At 39.8% G+C, this 18197-nt stretch overlaps 1 protein-coding gene across 8 annotated transcripts in view; it reads right to left on the reverse strand.

The window, feature by feature from the left end:
• The window catches only part of PARD3B (par-3 family cell polarity regulator beta), a 2038921-nt gene that overhangs the window by 1138969 nt on the left and 881755 nt on the right, over window positions 1-18197 (reverse strand). The window lies entirely within an intron of this gene.

The raw sequence follows: 18197 nt of genomic DNA on the forward strand, positions 1-18197 counted from the left end.
AGGGGAGTTACTGCATAGTGTGTGTTGATTGATATAATGTACAGTAATATTTTATTCCTATGGCTGGTTTATGTCTCAGTTCTCCTGAAGGCTCTGCCTCAAACCCGTCCCTGGGAATGGGGGGGGGGGAGGTCTGTGCACTAAGGAATCCATTACCAGCATAGGGACATGGTTTGCACTACACAGGAAAACATATAGTCAATAAATGGGATGAGCCCACCAATTGGGAGGGGTTAGATTAGTTTATAGGGGAAATACTTCCTAGTTTTTGGTCAGTTAGAGTCAGAGTGGAGGAGAGTGAGGAGTTGACATCATTCAGAGGAAGTGTTAGATTATGACGGTGCCAACGGGTTCTAAGGAAGTAGCAGAAGCAGAAGGGTTCTTTCAGTGCAAGTCTCCTAACAGTACAAAGACACATCCCAAGCTACATGTGGACTCCGGCACACTCTTGGGTCTAGGAAGAGTGTCATGTCTCTGTCTCCCTGGTGAGGAAGATGTCAGCTGGGTCACAGTGAAAGGAAAGGATGGTGGGCTTCTGGGAAACTTATGTGAGGTAGGAAGCTCTGTACCCCCCTACACAGACACCTTTATATATTAACCAATTTTCACCCACTAGGGCTTTCCAGGTGATGCTGGACACAACGGATCCCCAGCCAGCATCAAAACAATAAAAGAACAAACAAGGACAAAGCGACAGCGAATTAAGCAAAAAAGCTATGCTCACCATTCCCCAGACCTCCTGTACCGAGGGAGCGATGTAAGCCTGCAACCTCTCTCTTGTATATGCTAATATCATCTAAATAAACTTTTTTCTGTATACAGAGTTAAAAGGGTTTATTATTTATTAAAAGCTTCCTGCCGTAACCAATTGTTTTCATTATTTTGCTTTTTCATCCTCTTCTTCCAAGAGCCATAACTTAATTTTTTCCATCAACATAGCTTTATGAGGGCTTGATTTTTGCACTACGAGTTGTACTTCTGAATAACTCCATTATTTTAACACATAATGCTCTGAAAAAAGGGGAAAACTTCAAACTGCAGTGAAATGGTAAAAATAATGCAATTCCACCTTTTTTTGTTGTTGTTTATTTTGATTTTTCATAGTGTAGAGCACATGACCTGGCAACATTATTCTTCTAGTCAGTATGGCAATAATGATACTAAACTTTAATAAGTTTTTCTTTAAAGGGAATCTGTCACCCCATTTTTGGCCTATAAGCTGTGGACACCGCCATTAGGGGCTTATCTACAGCATTCTGTAATGGTGTAGATAACCCCCCGATGTAACCTGAAAAATAAGTTAGATTATACTCACCCAGGGGCGGTCCAGTCCGATGGGCATTGTGGTCCGGTGCCTCCCATCTTCATACAATGACATCCTCTTCTTTGCTTCCTGTCGCGCCTCCTGTGCAGGCATACTTTGTCTGCCCTGTTGAGGGCAGAGAGGCCTGGCGCCTGCGCACTGCATGGCAGACAATGTACGCCTGTGCAGGAGCCGCGACAGGAAGCAAAGAAGAGGATACATCGTATGAAGATGGGAGGCGTTGAACACAGGATCGTGATACCCATCAGACCAGACTGCACCGGGACTGCCACTGGGTGAGTAATCTAACTTGTTTTTCTTATCTTTCAGGTTACATCAGGGGCTTATCTACAACATTATAGAATGCCGTAGATAAGCCCCTGATGGCGGTGGCCGCAGCTTATAGGCCAAAAATGGGGTGACAGATTCCCTTTAAGTGATGGAAAAAAAATCTGAAATTTGTAAAATAAATAAATTAGTAAATTTGTTTGTGTTGCTATTTTGAGACCCATATGTTATTTGTCCTTTGACGGAACTGTGTGACAGTTTGTTTTTTGAGTGGCAAATTAATATTTCCATTGATACCATTTTGGTGCACATATAATATTTACATTTCTTTTTATTAGGGAAGTGTGGAAATCAAAAAACTGCAACTGTGTTTCTGCAACTTTTTTTTTACTTTACGATGTTTACGGTATGGGTTAATTAATTTTATATTTTGATAGCGTAGAATTTTATGGCAAATATATGCCAAATATAATTTCTTTTTCTTTTTTACTAAGGGACAAGGTGGGGGAAAATACTTTTTTAAAAATCTGTTTCTTTTACTATATTTTTTAGTCTCTTCAGGGGATTTGAAGCTGCTATTGTCTGATGATTTGTTGTATATAATTCAATATTACAGTATACTAAAGTGAAAACAAATGTAGACATCTTTTTTGAACATATATCTGTGTTTGTTCTTTGGACTACTCTGATATTCTAACAGTGTGGCAGTGGTGTTGAACCAGATCACTTAGGGTACTGTCACACAGTACCATTTTGATCGCTACGACGGTACGATTCGTGACGTTCTAGCGATATCGTTACGATATCGCCGTGTCTGACACGCAGCAGCGATCAGGGATCCTGCTGAGAATCGTACGTCGTAGCAGATCGTATGGAACTTTCTTTCGTCGCTTGATCACCCGCTGACATCGCTGGATCGTTGTGTGTGACAGCGATCCAGCGATGTGTTCGCTTGTAACCAGGGTAAACATCGGGTAACTAAGCGCAGGGCCGCGCTTAGTAACCCGATGTTTACCCTGGTTACCAGCGTAAACGTAAAAAAAACAAACAGTACATACTTACATTCCGGTGTCTGTCCCCGGCGTCTCAGCTTCTCTCCACTGTGTGAGCGTCTGCCAGCCGGAAAGCGAGCACAGCAGTGACGTCACCGCTCTGCTTTCCGGCTATGGCGCTTACACAGTGGAGAGAAGCAGAACGCCGGGGACAGACACCGGAATGTAAGTATGTACTGTTTGTTTTTTTTTACGTTTACGCTGGTAACTAGAGTAAACATCGGGTTACTAAGCGCGGCCCTGCGCTTAGTTACCCGATGTTTACCCTGGTTACCGGGGACTTCGGCATCGCTCCAGCGCCGTGATTGCAACGTGTGACCGCAGTCTACGACGCTGGAGCGATAATCATACGATCGCTGCGACGTCACGGATCGTGCCGTCGTAGCGATTAAAATGGTACTGTGTGACAGTACCCTTAGTGACCAGTTCCATGGTTTACTAAATGTGTGCTGGTAATGCACAAATAAAATGGTTTTATGTTTTTAACCCCTTTATCCCCCAGAGTCTGTTTCCACCTTCATGACCAGGTCAAATTTTACAATTTTGGCCAGTGTCACTTTATGAGGTACTAACTCTGGAACACTTCAGCTGATCCCACTTATTCTGAGACGTTTTAAACTTGGGTTTATTTGTGACACAATCGGAAAGATGGCAAAAATGTTCAAAATGTAGCAATATTCAAAATTTAATTTATATGCACTTAAATCAGAGAGTTATGTAATACAAAATAGATAATAAATAACATTTACCACATGTCTACTTTACATCAGCACAATTTTTGAAACATAATTTAATTTTTTATAGGAAGTTAGAAGGGTTAAAACTTGACAAGAAATTTCTCATTTTTCGAACAAGATTTACAAAATCATTTTTTTAGGGACCACTTCACATTTGAAGAGACTTTGAGGGGTCTATATGATAGAAGATACCCAAAAGTGACCCAATTCTAAAAACTGCACCCCTCAAGGTGCTCAAAACCACATTCAAAATGCTTATTAACCCTTCAGGTGGTTCATAGGAATTAATGGAATGTGGAAGGAAACAACAAATATTTTACTTTTTTTTACAAAACGTTTGCTTAGCCCCAATTGTTTTATTTTCACAATGGAAACAGGAGAAAATAGCCCCCAAAATTTGTTGTGCAATTTCTCCCGAGCATGCCAATACCCAAAATGTGGGGGTTAAAGCACTCTTTGGGCGCAAGGCAGGGCTTGGAAGAGAAGAAGCACCGTTATACTTTTCAAACACAAAATTGGTTGAAATCGAAAGCGGACGCCAGCAGATGCCAGAAATAGAGGGTGAAGAGAATGCCCCTACAATTCATAGATGAATAGTTTTTTATACGTTTAAAGTAAGCTGTATATAGAAGCTTGGAAGCTCTTAATAGGACTTTCAAGGCCAGGCTCAAGCCACTTCAATTAAGAAATCCCAGAGAAAATCTGAACGTAACTATTTTACCCCAATACATGGTTTTAGACTTATGCATGGGTCCATGGATTATGTCCACAGAGTGCTTACTGTCAGTGGAGAAAGCTGGCAAAGGAGTGTCGTCGAGTCAGATCTTAACTAGAGAGGACAAATTCAGGACAAAATTTAGAATACAGAAACAAAGTCAGGTTGTAAAGTAACACAAGCAAAACTAAGAGGATGGAGCCAGGGTCAGAATTATTAGGCAATCGGAGGGATAAGTTGGTCCAAAATGGGATAAGGTTTCAGAAGCAATCAGACAGCAGAGTATCTCCAAACAACAGACCATAGTTAGAATACATTGATTACTGGCAGCTAGTAGCAGACTGCCGGAGGGTTTAAATAAGTTGTGGCTCCACTCAAAGCTCTCAGCAGAGAGTTTATGAATAGAGTGAATAGAGATGGGTGGACCCTTGGATGTTCGGGTCTGGCGGGTTCAACCAAAAACTAAAAAAAAAAGTTTGGATTCGGTACCAAAACAGTACCCGGATCCCATTCACTTGAATAGGGGCCTGAACATCCAGTGTTTGCCACGCTGTCATGTGCATGCCAGTGCGCCAAATATTGCTTCTGATAGGTGGTAAAATCATTACCACCGGTCAGACAGACACGGTTCCAACACTGTCAAATTACCGCGTGAGTGCTCAGCTGTAATCGGAGGTATAAAGTTTACCTCCAGTCACTGGTATTTGCTCATGGGACTACAGCCGACACCTGCTGCCGCTAATAATAGTGAAAGCAGGCGATGGCTGATAGGAGTATTCATTAGCCAGTGCCTGCACTCTAAATAAATAATTAAAAAAAACACTTTTCCTTTTCTTATTTAAAAATAGCAAACACAGTTATACTCACCGAACGCCCATTCCACTGAATCCCTCGTCTCCTGTAATAAAACAAAAATAAAAAAAACAACATCCATCACCTGTCCATCGTTCTGTCCCACGCCGTAATCCATGTCTCACGATTAATATTTTTCATCCTGGATTGTCCAAGACTGTCTTGCCTGAGAACCACTTATGAATGAGTTGCTGCGAGCACAGTGTCAGTGAGCAGTGCTGACACTATCAAGGTTACCGCAGGTCACTGAGGCTGCAATCCCAGACAGGCCAATGAACTGCAGTGACCTTAGCACCGTGAGAAAAAGTCTCACGGTGCAGAGGTGAGTTCACCGCATTTCAACGGGAGAATTTCACTGCAGTGAATTTGAACTACGGTGAACTTGTGTGGGGAACACTCTATTCTTGATAACCAGCCTTGCTAACACTGATAGCTGAGGGTTGCAGCCCCAGCTGTGAGTTTTGCCTGGCTGGTTATCAAAAATACAGGGGAATCCACACCATCATTTTTAATTATTTATTTAGAGTGCAGGCGCCCGCAGATAAATACTACCATCAGCTGCCACCTGCTTTCACTAGCGGCAGAAGGCGTCGGTTGATGGGAGCAGTAGTCCCATCAGCCAACACCAGTGACCGGAGGTCTCATTTGACAGCGTAGGAACAGCAGCTGTCTGACCAGCGACAAAGATTTAACAGCCAACTAGCAACAGAGGGAGTAGGGGTGCGTTCATACATCTATGTAACAATAAGCTTACTTTGTGTTTTTATCAACTGAACATGAACTTAAGCAGTGCCTTATTTGTTCCAGAGTAAAATGCAAGTAAGAATACTTGAGGTTTTTTTAACTTTAGGAAAAGTGACTCTTTTGAATTTTGAAGTCTAAAATTACACCAATCTAACTTTGAGTGCCTGATTATTTATTTTAAGGTGAAAGAAATAAATAGCCCCAAATTCAGTCTGTTAAAAAGAAAAATGTTAGCAACATTTTTCCTAAATGCATTCAAATCTCATAGTAGAGCAGAAGGGAGACATGGTTGCTAGGTCACACTTTTCTCCTTTGTTCACTAATTACTATTCCAAGACCTACTATTATTCTGAAATTAGCAAGTGCTGGAATGGTTTTAGAAACTTGATTTGCACAGGACAAGAAGATTTTTACTTTATTAGACAGTTCATGAAGCATATCCTGTTTTATACCTGAATACAGTGAGAAGTCAGTAGCTCAGCAAAGGCCAAGTTCATGAAACCTCTCACTGCCAGGTTTATAAAGTAAATGTTCTCATAAACATTTACAATTAAATTGCCCATCTCACAACTTTTGACCAACAAACCATCACATTCAAATAACTAAAAAAAAATGTCCTGGAAGAATAGCGATCATCAGAACATGACCAATTGTTTAAACCAGGTATTTGTGTTATATGTATAGTTTTTGTTTATGTTTTGCTAATTTTTTATGTAAAATAAAACTTGAAAATCTTGCAATTTTCACTCTGGCCACTGGATTTTTTTTTAACTTCCAAATGTTTAGGAAACAATAAATGGAAATAGTCCCAATGGTCAGACCCGGATCCTATCGGGACAGGAAACGGGGTCAGATGTGAAATCACCTATTGTGATTGGTGGGACCTGTGTTATCTACTGTGTATGGAGGTGTTACCCATCATTGTAATCCTGCTTCTGATAATATGCAGCACTGCTAAAAAGTCTAATAAAAAAGCCATAGTAGCCAGTATGAAATGGCAAGATTCACAGTTTTTTCTATTATAATAAAGATTGCAATATGACAAAAAAGGCCAAAAAACACACACAACACAAAAACTTTAAAAACTGAATTTAAACAATAGATCATTTTCCAATTATAGCTTCCCTTTAAAAGGTCCCCGCTGACCCCAGAACCACCAGCAGTTGTGTTTGCACATGTACATGCCCTGCCTAACAGTCCCTGTATTACATTACATACATAAGCAGGTCTTTAAAAAAGTATTTCCAAAGTCTGTTTATGATATGTAAATGAGAGCTTTGACTAGTCAATGGTGTGTGATAACAAGACTTACAAGAGGTGGCATCATTGCTGGTGCTATACTTACCTCGCTTATGTGTGCAGCTTATTTCCCTCACTGCATTCATCGTCTGAAGCCACGTGTTGATGTCCCGGCTTCAGAGAGACACACTGCGCATGATCGGAAGGGCAGAAGACTTCCGATCATGCGCAGTGCATCTCTGAAAACCTAAAACAGTTGTGCTGAATAAAGTTGAAGGAAGCATAACAATCACCACTGTGTTTCTAAACTCTTTTACATTTTTCACATGTGCTCAGTATGAACCTACTCTCACTTCTGTGAAGAGAAAGAGGTGCCAATGGCAGATCTATTATATTTGTCGTTCTCTGACAAATGCCAATAAAGCTGCACAATGCTGGACTTTGAGCACAAGTATCACTACAGAACATCAAAACCTCATGCCTGAAACATACAGATAAGTAGTCATCTAATGGTCATTTTGTTGGGATCCTTCAGATGCTGGTTTGATGCCCTGTCTTGCTCACCTTGTTATTAGAGCCTATGTCCTAGAATCTGTTGCCTGCTCTTGAAAATGTACTGGGAGAGACAGTAAACCAGAATCAATCTCCATGTGGAGGTCTACACCTTCTGAAGTTCATTTTGTTGAGCTCCTCTAAATGCTGGGTTGATGTCCTGTCTTGCTCACCTTGTTATTAGGACCCATGTCCAGGTATCTGGTCCATGCTGTTTAAACTGTACTTAGTGACAAAGTAAACCTTTTTGAGATGACACATATGGATGTTCCATACTGGAGGAGCTGGACTACCTATGGAACCTGAATGCACTACTGGTATCACCTCATGCTACCATTAGTGACAAGGACAATAAAAAAATGCAAAACCAAAGAAAATACAACCAGGAATGATAAGGAGAGAATAACTGTCTGAGGCTACTACCTGCAAAACTACCGGTATTTTCTTTTGGGAGGGAATCTTGCTGTTGCCTTCCCAGTGCACCTTTGCGACATTCATTTGCAAAAGAAGCTGGTGAATTTTATTCACAATTGCTTATTCTTTTTAACTGAACAGAATGATAGCTGTGAATTTTAAAGGAGTTTTCCACTATCAGGAAACTGTGCCCCAGCTGTACCTAAAATATCAGACTCGGCAGGTAATCCCTCTCAAAGTATCGCACACCAGCTATCACCGCTGCTCCAGTTTCAGTTTCTTGGCTGCAGTGGTGACATGACATCCACAGGGCTCATAAATGCGCTAGCCAATCACTGAAGTCAGCAACTCTGCACCACATGTACATGAGCCACTGCTAGACTAATAAGGAATCAAATTACAGCTTCCTATTGAAATATAAAGAGGGGGTTGAGGAGCGAAAAGAAGAGTAAAGAGCAAAGAAAAAAAAGGGGCAAAAACACACATAAACTGTGATGCTGTCTTCTAATAAGTGTTTATCTCAGAGCGCTAGATTCACATCTACACTGGTCAGTAATGTTAAATGAAAACAAACACATCTAGCCCATGAACGGCAGCGCTTCCCAAAACTCACTTCCAAAGATGATATTTTTATTTTTTTTATTTTTTTATTAATTGATAGAAGATACAACGCATTTCGGACACAGTATATATCCTTCTTCAGGTATCATAAAAACACAATACAATTTCTATGCAGTGTATCTTCTCCTATCAATTAATAAAAAAGAAAAAAATTCTAAATATCATCTTTGGATGTGAGTTTTGGGAAACACTGCCGTTCATGGGCTGGATGTGTTCATTTTTATTTACTTGTCCTGTGTGAGCCTGTGGTTGGCTCTTTCACTTGGATCCACCCGATGCAAGCTGTAAGCCGTGTCGATTGAAAAGTATCCCAGAGGAATTTTTTGAGGATATACGATCTAAAACCATATAAATCTTCCACAAAGTGAGTGCATGAAGTTGTGCACCCATCAAAGCCTATTATATATTGTGTTTACGCACTTAAGGTGCCGCGGTCTGTCTGTTCTTCTCTCCCAAACAGGTTTTTTTTTTTTTTGTTTATTCGTATATGGTCAGTAATGTTGAGATGACAAGGAATCTTTCATTAAGAAAATTGCACCAATTTTTAGACTTTCTGTCCTGGATGTGGAACCCCGAGTTCTAACTTTGCTCCAACAATGGCAGAGCGCTTCCTCTCCTCTATATTGGTTGTATGTAATAAAGGGTAAAGGGGGTTGGCTGTAAGATTAGCTATGCCAGCAGCATTCTTCATGACAACTGATATATTAAGCCTCACAGTCAACCCCACCTCAATCACATCACAAGTCATGTGTTGATAATTTTCAAGGGGAACACTCTTTAAATTTATCTGAATGATTGCATAATAGTTGTTATTGAGACAATGACAAGTAGGGCTTAATCTAGACATCTGGACCAATGTCATAAATAACTATCACAAAGTTCAATCATGTTCAGTTTGTGACACATCTAAATGACTTTCAATGTCGTCTGTATAACACCAATTGTTATTTAAATATAAAAGAACAATTAGTAAAAAAAGAACATATATAAAACTTTACCACTCCAATTATTTATACCTAAAACAGGACAACAAGACCGGCAGCTTTTGTACCAAATACTATGAATTCAATGTCGTGTCACACTGCACTTCATTCTGAAGTCATGGTAAATAAGAACGCACACAATAATTTGTTAAGCTCACTAATACTGGTTACCAGCTAAAGGTTGAGTTTGTACTTGGAACTTAGGCCTCTTCCACATTTCCATCGGTACGGGCCTGTCGCAATGCATCGGGCCGACGTACCGATGGACGTTGTGATTGTTTTGCACGACGTGGGCAGCAGCTGCAGTTTTTCAACACATCCGCTGCCCAGTCTGCAGTCCGGGGAGGAGGTGGCACAGTTTCGGCCACACATGCGGGGTCGAAAATGGCAGACACGACGCACAAAAAAGTTACATTGAACTTTTTTGTGCCGACGGTCTGCCAAAACACGACAGATCTGCCGCACGACGGACGTGATTTGTGGCAATCTGTCATGATCCGTCACTAATACAATTTTATGGGAAAAAAAAGCATCCTGCAAGCACTTTTGGAGGATCCGTTTTTCCCCTAAACGACGGATTGCGACAGATCAAAAAAGACGGAAGTGTGAAAGAGGCCTTACAGGAATGGATAGTTTCTATACTGCATCAGTGAATATACAGTAAGTTCATCACCTACTTTCCGCTCTAACAAAAATAAAAAAAAATCAAAGGCTGTCAACATTAATACAATAGTATTTTGGACACTAGTACTCTAATATATTGAATTTTACATAAGAGTCCTTGTATAATACAACAAAATTACTATCTGCAATATTATTGTACATGACATAAGGGAATAATTACCATATCTTGTGTCTCAAATAAAAGGTAAAAAGCACAAAAAAGAACACTCAGTGGATTTCAGTTTTTCCATTTAATTAGATAAATGAATGCAAGTCATTTTAACCAAGTCATCTAGAAGGAAGCAAGGGTTAAATGTTCAGAACATACAAACCTACTATAAAGCCATATTTAGCGGCCTAAACTGTGATGTAGATTCATCTTAATCATACCTCTATTCTACCACATAGAATGTCTGATTCTATAAGAATACTACAGACCCTGAGCTACAATACTATAATATATATATATAATCAAATGTATCATTAATTCATAGAATAAGGGTGTATTTATCCGGCCGAAAATTGTCAAATGTTCTACATTGTTTCATTCTGAGAATAGCCATAATGTACTAATAAATTCTGTACAACCTTAATGTTACAAGCTTTTATATTTTCGGGGGTTTTTTTTGTTGTTTTTTTTTTTATAGGATAATGTTCTCAGTGACACTTATTATTACTAGTATAGCAGCTATTTTTTTATATTTGGTTGGTATAATTTGAATGGTATAGAAATAAAGCAGATGGAATATGTTATTGACTCCCAAACAAAAAAATGGAAATAAAAAATCCAAATTTCTAGGATGCTCGTTACTCTCATTAACATTGCAGCTTAAAAGTTTGCCAGGTCCTTTATAGAAAATAAGAACCAGGTTTATTCTCTAAATATGAACATAAAAGATTCTTTTGAATCCCTGAATTTTAGTGGTTTAAGGCCGTTCTGTCATCTGAGAGAATCAAATCACACTATGTGGACACTTGGATAAAACTCTGATCAGAGTGTCACTTGCATAATCGCCCGAATTCTCTCGGATGAAAGAATCCATGGCCATCTGACGATAGCCTCACCCATACCCATACACACCCATAGCCTCACTCACACGCCAGCAATCACAGGAAACACTGTGCACCAGAGCAGTTGGGAGAGTCAATCCCGCACAGAAGGTTCCAAGGTGGCTGGTAGGCGATCCAGCACCCGTGAATAGATAAAATCAATGTTTAATCCAAAATTGGTAAAAACATCTTAATCAGTGTATAGACCATAACAAATTTATTACACATTTTGAAACGTTGATCTCTCTGGTTCTTAGTCATAACTAACTACTTATGACTAAGAACCAAGAAGTTCAAAGGTTCGAAAAGCATAATAACACCCACGTCTTATAGACCTCTCGCCTAATCTTTTTATGGGATATACAGTGATTCATCACACAGTTTTTGCCAGAGTTCTGATGTAAAAGTGTTTTCAGATGTCAAAAAAGTGTTGCACAAAAAATGTGCAATTTTTGGAGTTATCTTTTTTTAACATTAGTCATGGTTAGCTTTGCCATTTTTTTTAGAAAATTAGAAACATTTTAGCTAGCAGGGGGATTGAGTAAGTGTGGACAGCACGTACATCATAATTTGCAGCACAAAAGTGGGTTAATACAATAGGAAAGTACTCCAGGCCTTGACAGGAGTACACTTCTTGTGGTGGCTCATGGCAGTTGAAAGATGCATCAAAATTCATTAGGTGGTGTTAACATATTATGTCAACACACCCTTCATCAAAACTGTCTTATAAAATGCAAGTCTTGATGAATCAAGGCCATAAGGAGCAAAAAATGTCTAACAGATAATATACATTTGGCACAAACAATGGCTCAGTTAGTAATAGTATTCTGCTATGTCTTGCTGAGTGAATCTCCCTCATTGTTTTACATGCAGTATAGAATTATACACTCTAATAAGAAAAAATTATCTACAGCAAGTCCGCCATCCACTACAACGTACTTGCTCAACTGAAAGAAGACCATTCTCATCCTCCTGTGAGTGACCATATAAAAACTGTACTGAAATTATGTTTAACTTTACGGAAACATTTTGCTAACACGTCACAAAACCAAAACTGTGCTCGTTATTCAATTAGTGCCACAAGTACGGACGTGAGCATTTAGCAAAATGTCCATAAAATAATAATGATGATAATGATGGTGGAGTAACATATGAAACGTGTGATGGGAATCCCCCTTGTTACCACCTCACAGTTGGCGACAACGGCCCCACTTAATTGTTTCTTGATGCTGTATGTTAAACACAGTGTAGATTGCTTTGCTCTACTGCTCATTCATACAGACGTAGTGGAGAAGAACAGATTGGAAAAACGGCAGATTACAAAACATGTCTCCCAAGAGGGCTCTGCCAGTTTTCTAATTGATCGGTCTCAAATGAAAGAGCAGTAAACATTCCTCTAACGGGTGATTACTTTTGTCTTAAGTTTGTCTCTTTCTGCTAAGTTCCTATATAGATTTTGTTTTGCCTAATTAAATATGGAAATAGGATACTGTGAGAGAAGAGGGATATAAATTGGACTCTTGTTTCTGCAGCCTGGGAAGGATCCCATTGCTTATATTAACAGATATCTTACATACTAGAGAGGTGACATGCCAAAGGGCAAAAACATGGCATTCAATGTAATTACTATAAATGGGAACTCGTCCCTCATTATGCCTTGGAGGAGGAGAGCTTCTCACCATCTCAGCAAACAATGGCGCTGACCTCCAGCCAGTTCCTTTATCTTCAGTTTCTCCACATTGACTAATCGGCACAAATAAAATTAATTATGTTGCATCCAAATACATTTTGTGGCCCATTATATTTAATTTCTTCATTAGTGATGAAAAAACATGAGGAAGGAAAGGAATGGGTTTTTTGCCTTTGACCCCAGGATCTGATTACTTATGTTCGTAAACAAAATGATGAACTTATCAGTTGAAACATTGGGTCTGCCAAACAGGACAACACACATTTCATGGCAACCAGTAGAAATATAAATTGTCCATATAGAAGTTGGAATTTTGGTGATCAAATACAAATATAAAAACAGAATAACATCATGAAACATTCAGTGTGCGTCTCTCTAGCCTCCTGCGCGTGCCCAGGGACCTCTTTTCCCTGCGCACGTGCTGTGACACGTGACGCCCGGTATTTACCATGCCGGGACCTCGGGTACGCACCGCACACGCGCCGCTCATGCCGCTTTCCTATTGGTCTATTTAAACCTTGTGATGTGTCACATGCTGCGTCTCCATGACTACTTAAGGTCCTTATCCATACTGATTCAGTATGCCCCCTGAAGAAGTGTCCAGCGTGGACACAAAATGCGTGTCGGGCTTCTCACCATCTAGAGAGGGTCTGTGCACACAGCGGTAAGCATTGCAGATACTATCTTAGTACGCGCCTTGTGTTATTTTCTCATATCTGCTCTGCAGTACTTCATAGCATGGCATAGTGTGTCTTTTTTTTTTTTTTCCCATTTGGGCTGCACCTGGCTTTGTGCCGGATCTTACTTGTTACTCTTGCCGCTCCTCGCAGATTACAGCCATAACTATAATGTATATATATAAGCATATTTAACTGGCGATGTGGATATTGTTGTAAGCGCTCTCTATATGTCAACTTACACGCACTATTTATTATATAGAGCCCTGTAGCATAGTACAGCGTGTATTGAGTTTACGCCCACCTGGGCTGTATCCAGCTATATATTGGAATTTACCTGCCTCTCTTGCCGCTGTTTACAAATTATAGCCACAACCATAAAATTTAACCTGTGTCAGCGTTTTATACATAACTGCTATGACATAATATTGTGCTGTGGTTATTAAGGCTGGGCTCTATATTACTGCATGACATGTACTTATTTTTTTATATGTATCCGCCACACTATTTATGTTGCTCTTAAAGGGCTGAAGTTATATGTATAATTATATCTTGATATATAACTACTGTTAAAACTTTGTTATTGGCCTGCTGTGTGCACATTACCATATACTGCATATCCTGAAACCTTATCATATCTTATGTGTTTTTTTTTTAAATAATTGTTTAAATAAATTTGTACTTTTTTCTATATATTATGATTCAAGTCACTCCTCTATTTTGCTCCTGAGTCCTATAGTATCTATGGAGTCTGAATCGCTCTTCATGTGTTGGGCTACTACTTAGTACCCCCACTCAATGGCATCTATTTTTTTTTGTATTTCAGTATGAATGCACTTAGTTTTGTATGTATTTATCTAATCTATATTAAAGAAAAGGCTATGGATCAAAAACACTGTTTACCTGCAAAAATAATGGTAATCTGCAAATAAGTTATTATTTAAATCATTCCTGGAAAGCTTACATGAAATGCGGCTACAGGAAGAAAATTAAGTTTTATTCTCCCTGCAGCCGCTCATTTCCAGTCATTGCAGTGGTGCAGAAAGCAGGTAATGCAGTGCAGGCTGACAATTACTGCACAGGGGAGTGATTACAGCCACACACGCTGGGTAATGAGCAGTGACACTGACTGCTCTCTTTACCGTCCCAATGGCTGGAAACAAACAGATGCAAGTCACAAAGCAACTTCACGTTCTTTCTGCAGCCGGACTTTCAGTAAACTTGGCAGACATGATTTAACTGCTAATTTACCTGCATGTAACCTCTATATCTGGATGTCACTAGTGTTTCTGGAGGTGATAGGTTTACTTTTAACCCCTTAAGGACCAGGACTAACTAGGCCTTAATGTCCACACTTTTTGTTCAGTTGTTTTCAATGACACATTCCAAGAGCCATAACTTGTTTTACAATGGGTAATAATGTAGAGCAGCCTATAGACACATTCCCAGAGAATCCTGTAAGCAGCGACCCTTGGTAAAGACCAAAAAATAGCCTCCAACAAAATGCACCATAACTCTGGAACCGTATGGTGGATTTAAAACAATCTGGCAAACTCAAGGGAGCAGAAATAAAGCAAGAACACAACTTTCCAGTTTTGAACTGGTGACAAGTCCTCTTTAATATTAAACTTAAATGGTTTTCAGCAGATATTGGTGGTGGACCACAAACAGATTAAAATGTAAGATATCCAACTAAAAGTTAGAAGATTTATACCTAGACAGACATTAGACTAACAGATGATAGATGAGTTTGTTAAATTTGCACAATGTAAGAAAAACACAAAATGAAGATTCAGTCATTTTATAACATGAATACACACACCCCTATATTTATATGCAAACACAAAAAGGAACAGACTTCAATAAGCATTAAAGGAAAAGGATCATAATTCAAATTGAAATATGAAGCTTCAAGAAATGCTAATATAGTTTCAGAACGAAGTGGGTACATGAAATAAGCTTCCAACAAAAGTGTCAGAGGTTAATACAGTGGGGAATTCTAATATACTTAGGATATCGCTATGCTGAACATAAAATAATGCTGAAGATCAAAGACGGTCTTGAATCTTCATGCAACTACTAAAATGACCAGAATTAAAAGGCTTATATTTACATCTGGTGAACAGAAAAATCAAAATGAAAAAAACTGAACCGTCATTGAGAAATGTACCTCTGAAAACACAACTATGTCACAGGAGTTATTGTAGCCTTTTTATTGCAAGTAAATTCTGAAGAGGCAGAAAACGCTGGAGTTGGGCTCTATGTAATTTTAAAAAGTGGACATCGATGAAAAAAAAATAGACAAAAAGATCAGTTCCTCCTTTGCCTATGGCAAAACGCAGGCCAGCACATTTACAGCTGACATTTGATACTCACAATATAAGATTTTCACATTTTTGAAACCTTGTTAAAATGTTCCTTACGTACCATATATACTGTACACTATGTATTTCTAACAATAATTTATAGCTCCTGTATTATTATTATCTTAAAATGTTAAATCTTAGTATAACAATATACACTCACCGGCCACTTTATTAGGTACACCATGCTAGTAACGGGTTGGACCCCCTTTTGCCTTCAGAACTGCCTCAATTCTTCGTGGCATAGATTCAACAAGGTGCTGGAAGCATTCCTCAGAGATTTTGGTCCATATTGACATGATGGCATCACACAGTTGCCGCAGATTTGTCGGCTGCACATCCCAAAGATGCTCCATACAAGGCAGGATGGATCCATGCTTTCATGTTGCTTACGCCAAATTCTGACCCTACCATCCGACTGTCGCAACAGAAATCGAGACTCATCAGACCAAGCAACGTTTTTCCAATCTTCTACTGTCCAATTTCGATGAGCTTGTACAAATTGTAGCCTCAGTTTCCTGTTCTTAGCTGAAAGGAGTGGTACCCGGTGTGGTCTTCTGCTGCTGTAGCCCATCTGCCTCAAAGTTCGACGCACTGTGCGTTCAGAGATGCTCTTAGGCCTACCTTGGTTGTAACGGGTGGCGATTTGAGTCACTGTTGCCTTTCTATCAGCTCGAACCAGTCTGCCCATTCTCCTCTGACCTCTGGCATCAACAAGGCATTTCCGCCCACAGAACTGCCACTCACTGGATTTTTTTTCTTTTTCGGACCATTCTCTGTAAACCCTAGAGATGGTTGTGCGTGAAAATCCCAGTAGATCAGCAGTTTCTGAAATACTCAGACCAGCCCTTCTGGCACCAACAACCATGCCATGTTCAAAGGCACTCAAATCACCTTTCTTCCCCATACTGATGCTCGGTTTGAACTGCAGGAGATTGTCTTGACCATATCTACATGCCTAAATGCACTGAGTTGCCGCAATGTGATTGGCTGATTAGAAATTAAGTGTTAACAAGAAGTTGGACAGGTGTACCTAATAAAGTGGCCGGTGAGTGTACATACAGTCATAGCCGAAAGTATTGACACCCTTGACATTTTTCCAGAAAATGAAGTACCGTATTTTTCGGATTATAAGCCACACTTTTTCCCAAAAAAATGTTGGGGGAAAATGGGGGTGCATCTTATAATCCGAACTGTAGCTGCGGTGGAGCTTACCAGCTGCGGTGGAGCGGGATCCCAGGTTCGCTGCTGCCAGCAGCTTCTGCCGGCCGACGAGGTAGAGTCGGGCGATGGCTGCGGGCCCCAGGCTGGTACAATGAGATGTTCAGCAGTGTCGGAGTTCCGCCGACATTTTGTGACAGCCAAAAGCCCAGCACTTTCCATACACTTCTATGCGTTGGACTCTGGGAAAATGGCCACTGTAGGCGGCGCATGCACAAATTGAGATCTTGGCACCAAAGTATTCTTGAAGTATGTTTGGAGTCATTGTCCTGCTATAAGATCTGTGACCTGGGAGGCAAAACGAGCTTTCTGTCGCAAGGCACCAAGTGTCAGAGGTAGCAAAACAACCCCAAAACATCTTTTCACCCCAACCATATTTGACTGTAGGAACTGTGCTCTTTTCTTTGTAGGCCTCATTGCGTTTTTGACAAACTGTAGAACAATTTGCTTTAGCAAAAAGCTCTATTGCTCTCATCTGTCCACAAGACACTTTCCTCAAAAGATTTTGACTTACTCATGTATATTTTGGCAAACTGTAGTCTATCTTTTTTATGTCTCTGTGTCAGCAGTGGTGTCCTCCTGGGTTTCCTGCCATAGAGTTTCATTTCATTCAAATGCCAATGGATAGTTTGCGCTGATATTGATGCACTCTTAGTCTGCTGGATGGCTTGAATTTCTTTGGAACTTTATTGGGGCTGCTTATCCACCATATGGACTATTCTGCGTTGCAACCTTTTATCAATTTTTCTCTGCTGTCCATATTCAGTGAGATTAGCTACAGTACCATGGGTTGTAAACCTCTTATGTTGTGCACTGTGGACAAAGAAACATCAATATCTCTGGAGATTGACTTATAACCTTGAGGTTGTTCAAGAATTTTTGTTCTATAATACCTTCTGTTTCTATTCTCAATGCTTAGTATTTCACACACACACAATGCAAATATTGCGTCAATTTCTCCCCTTTTTATCTAGTTTCAGATGCGATGTTCATATTGTCCACTCCTGTTACTTGTCACAGGTGAGTTTGAACA

Source organism: Ranitomeya variabilis, chromosome 7 (genome assembly GCF_051348905.1).
Source record: "Ranitomeya variabilis isolate aRanVar5 chromosome 7, aRanVar5.hap1, whole genome shotgun sequence".
Taxonomy (NCBI): Eukaryota; Metazoa; Chordata; class Amphibia; order Anura; family Dendrobatidae; genus Ranitomeya; species Ranitomeya variabilis.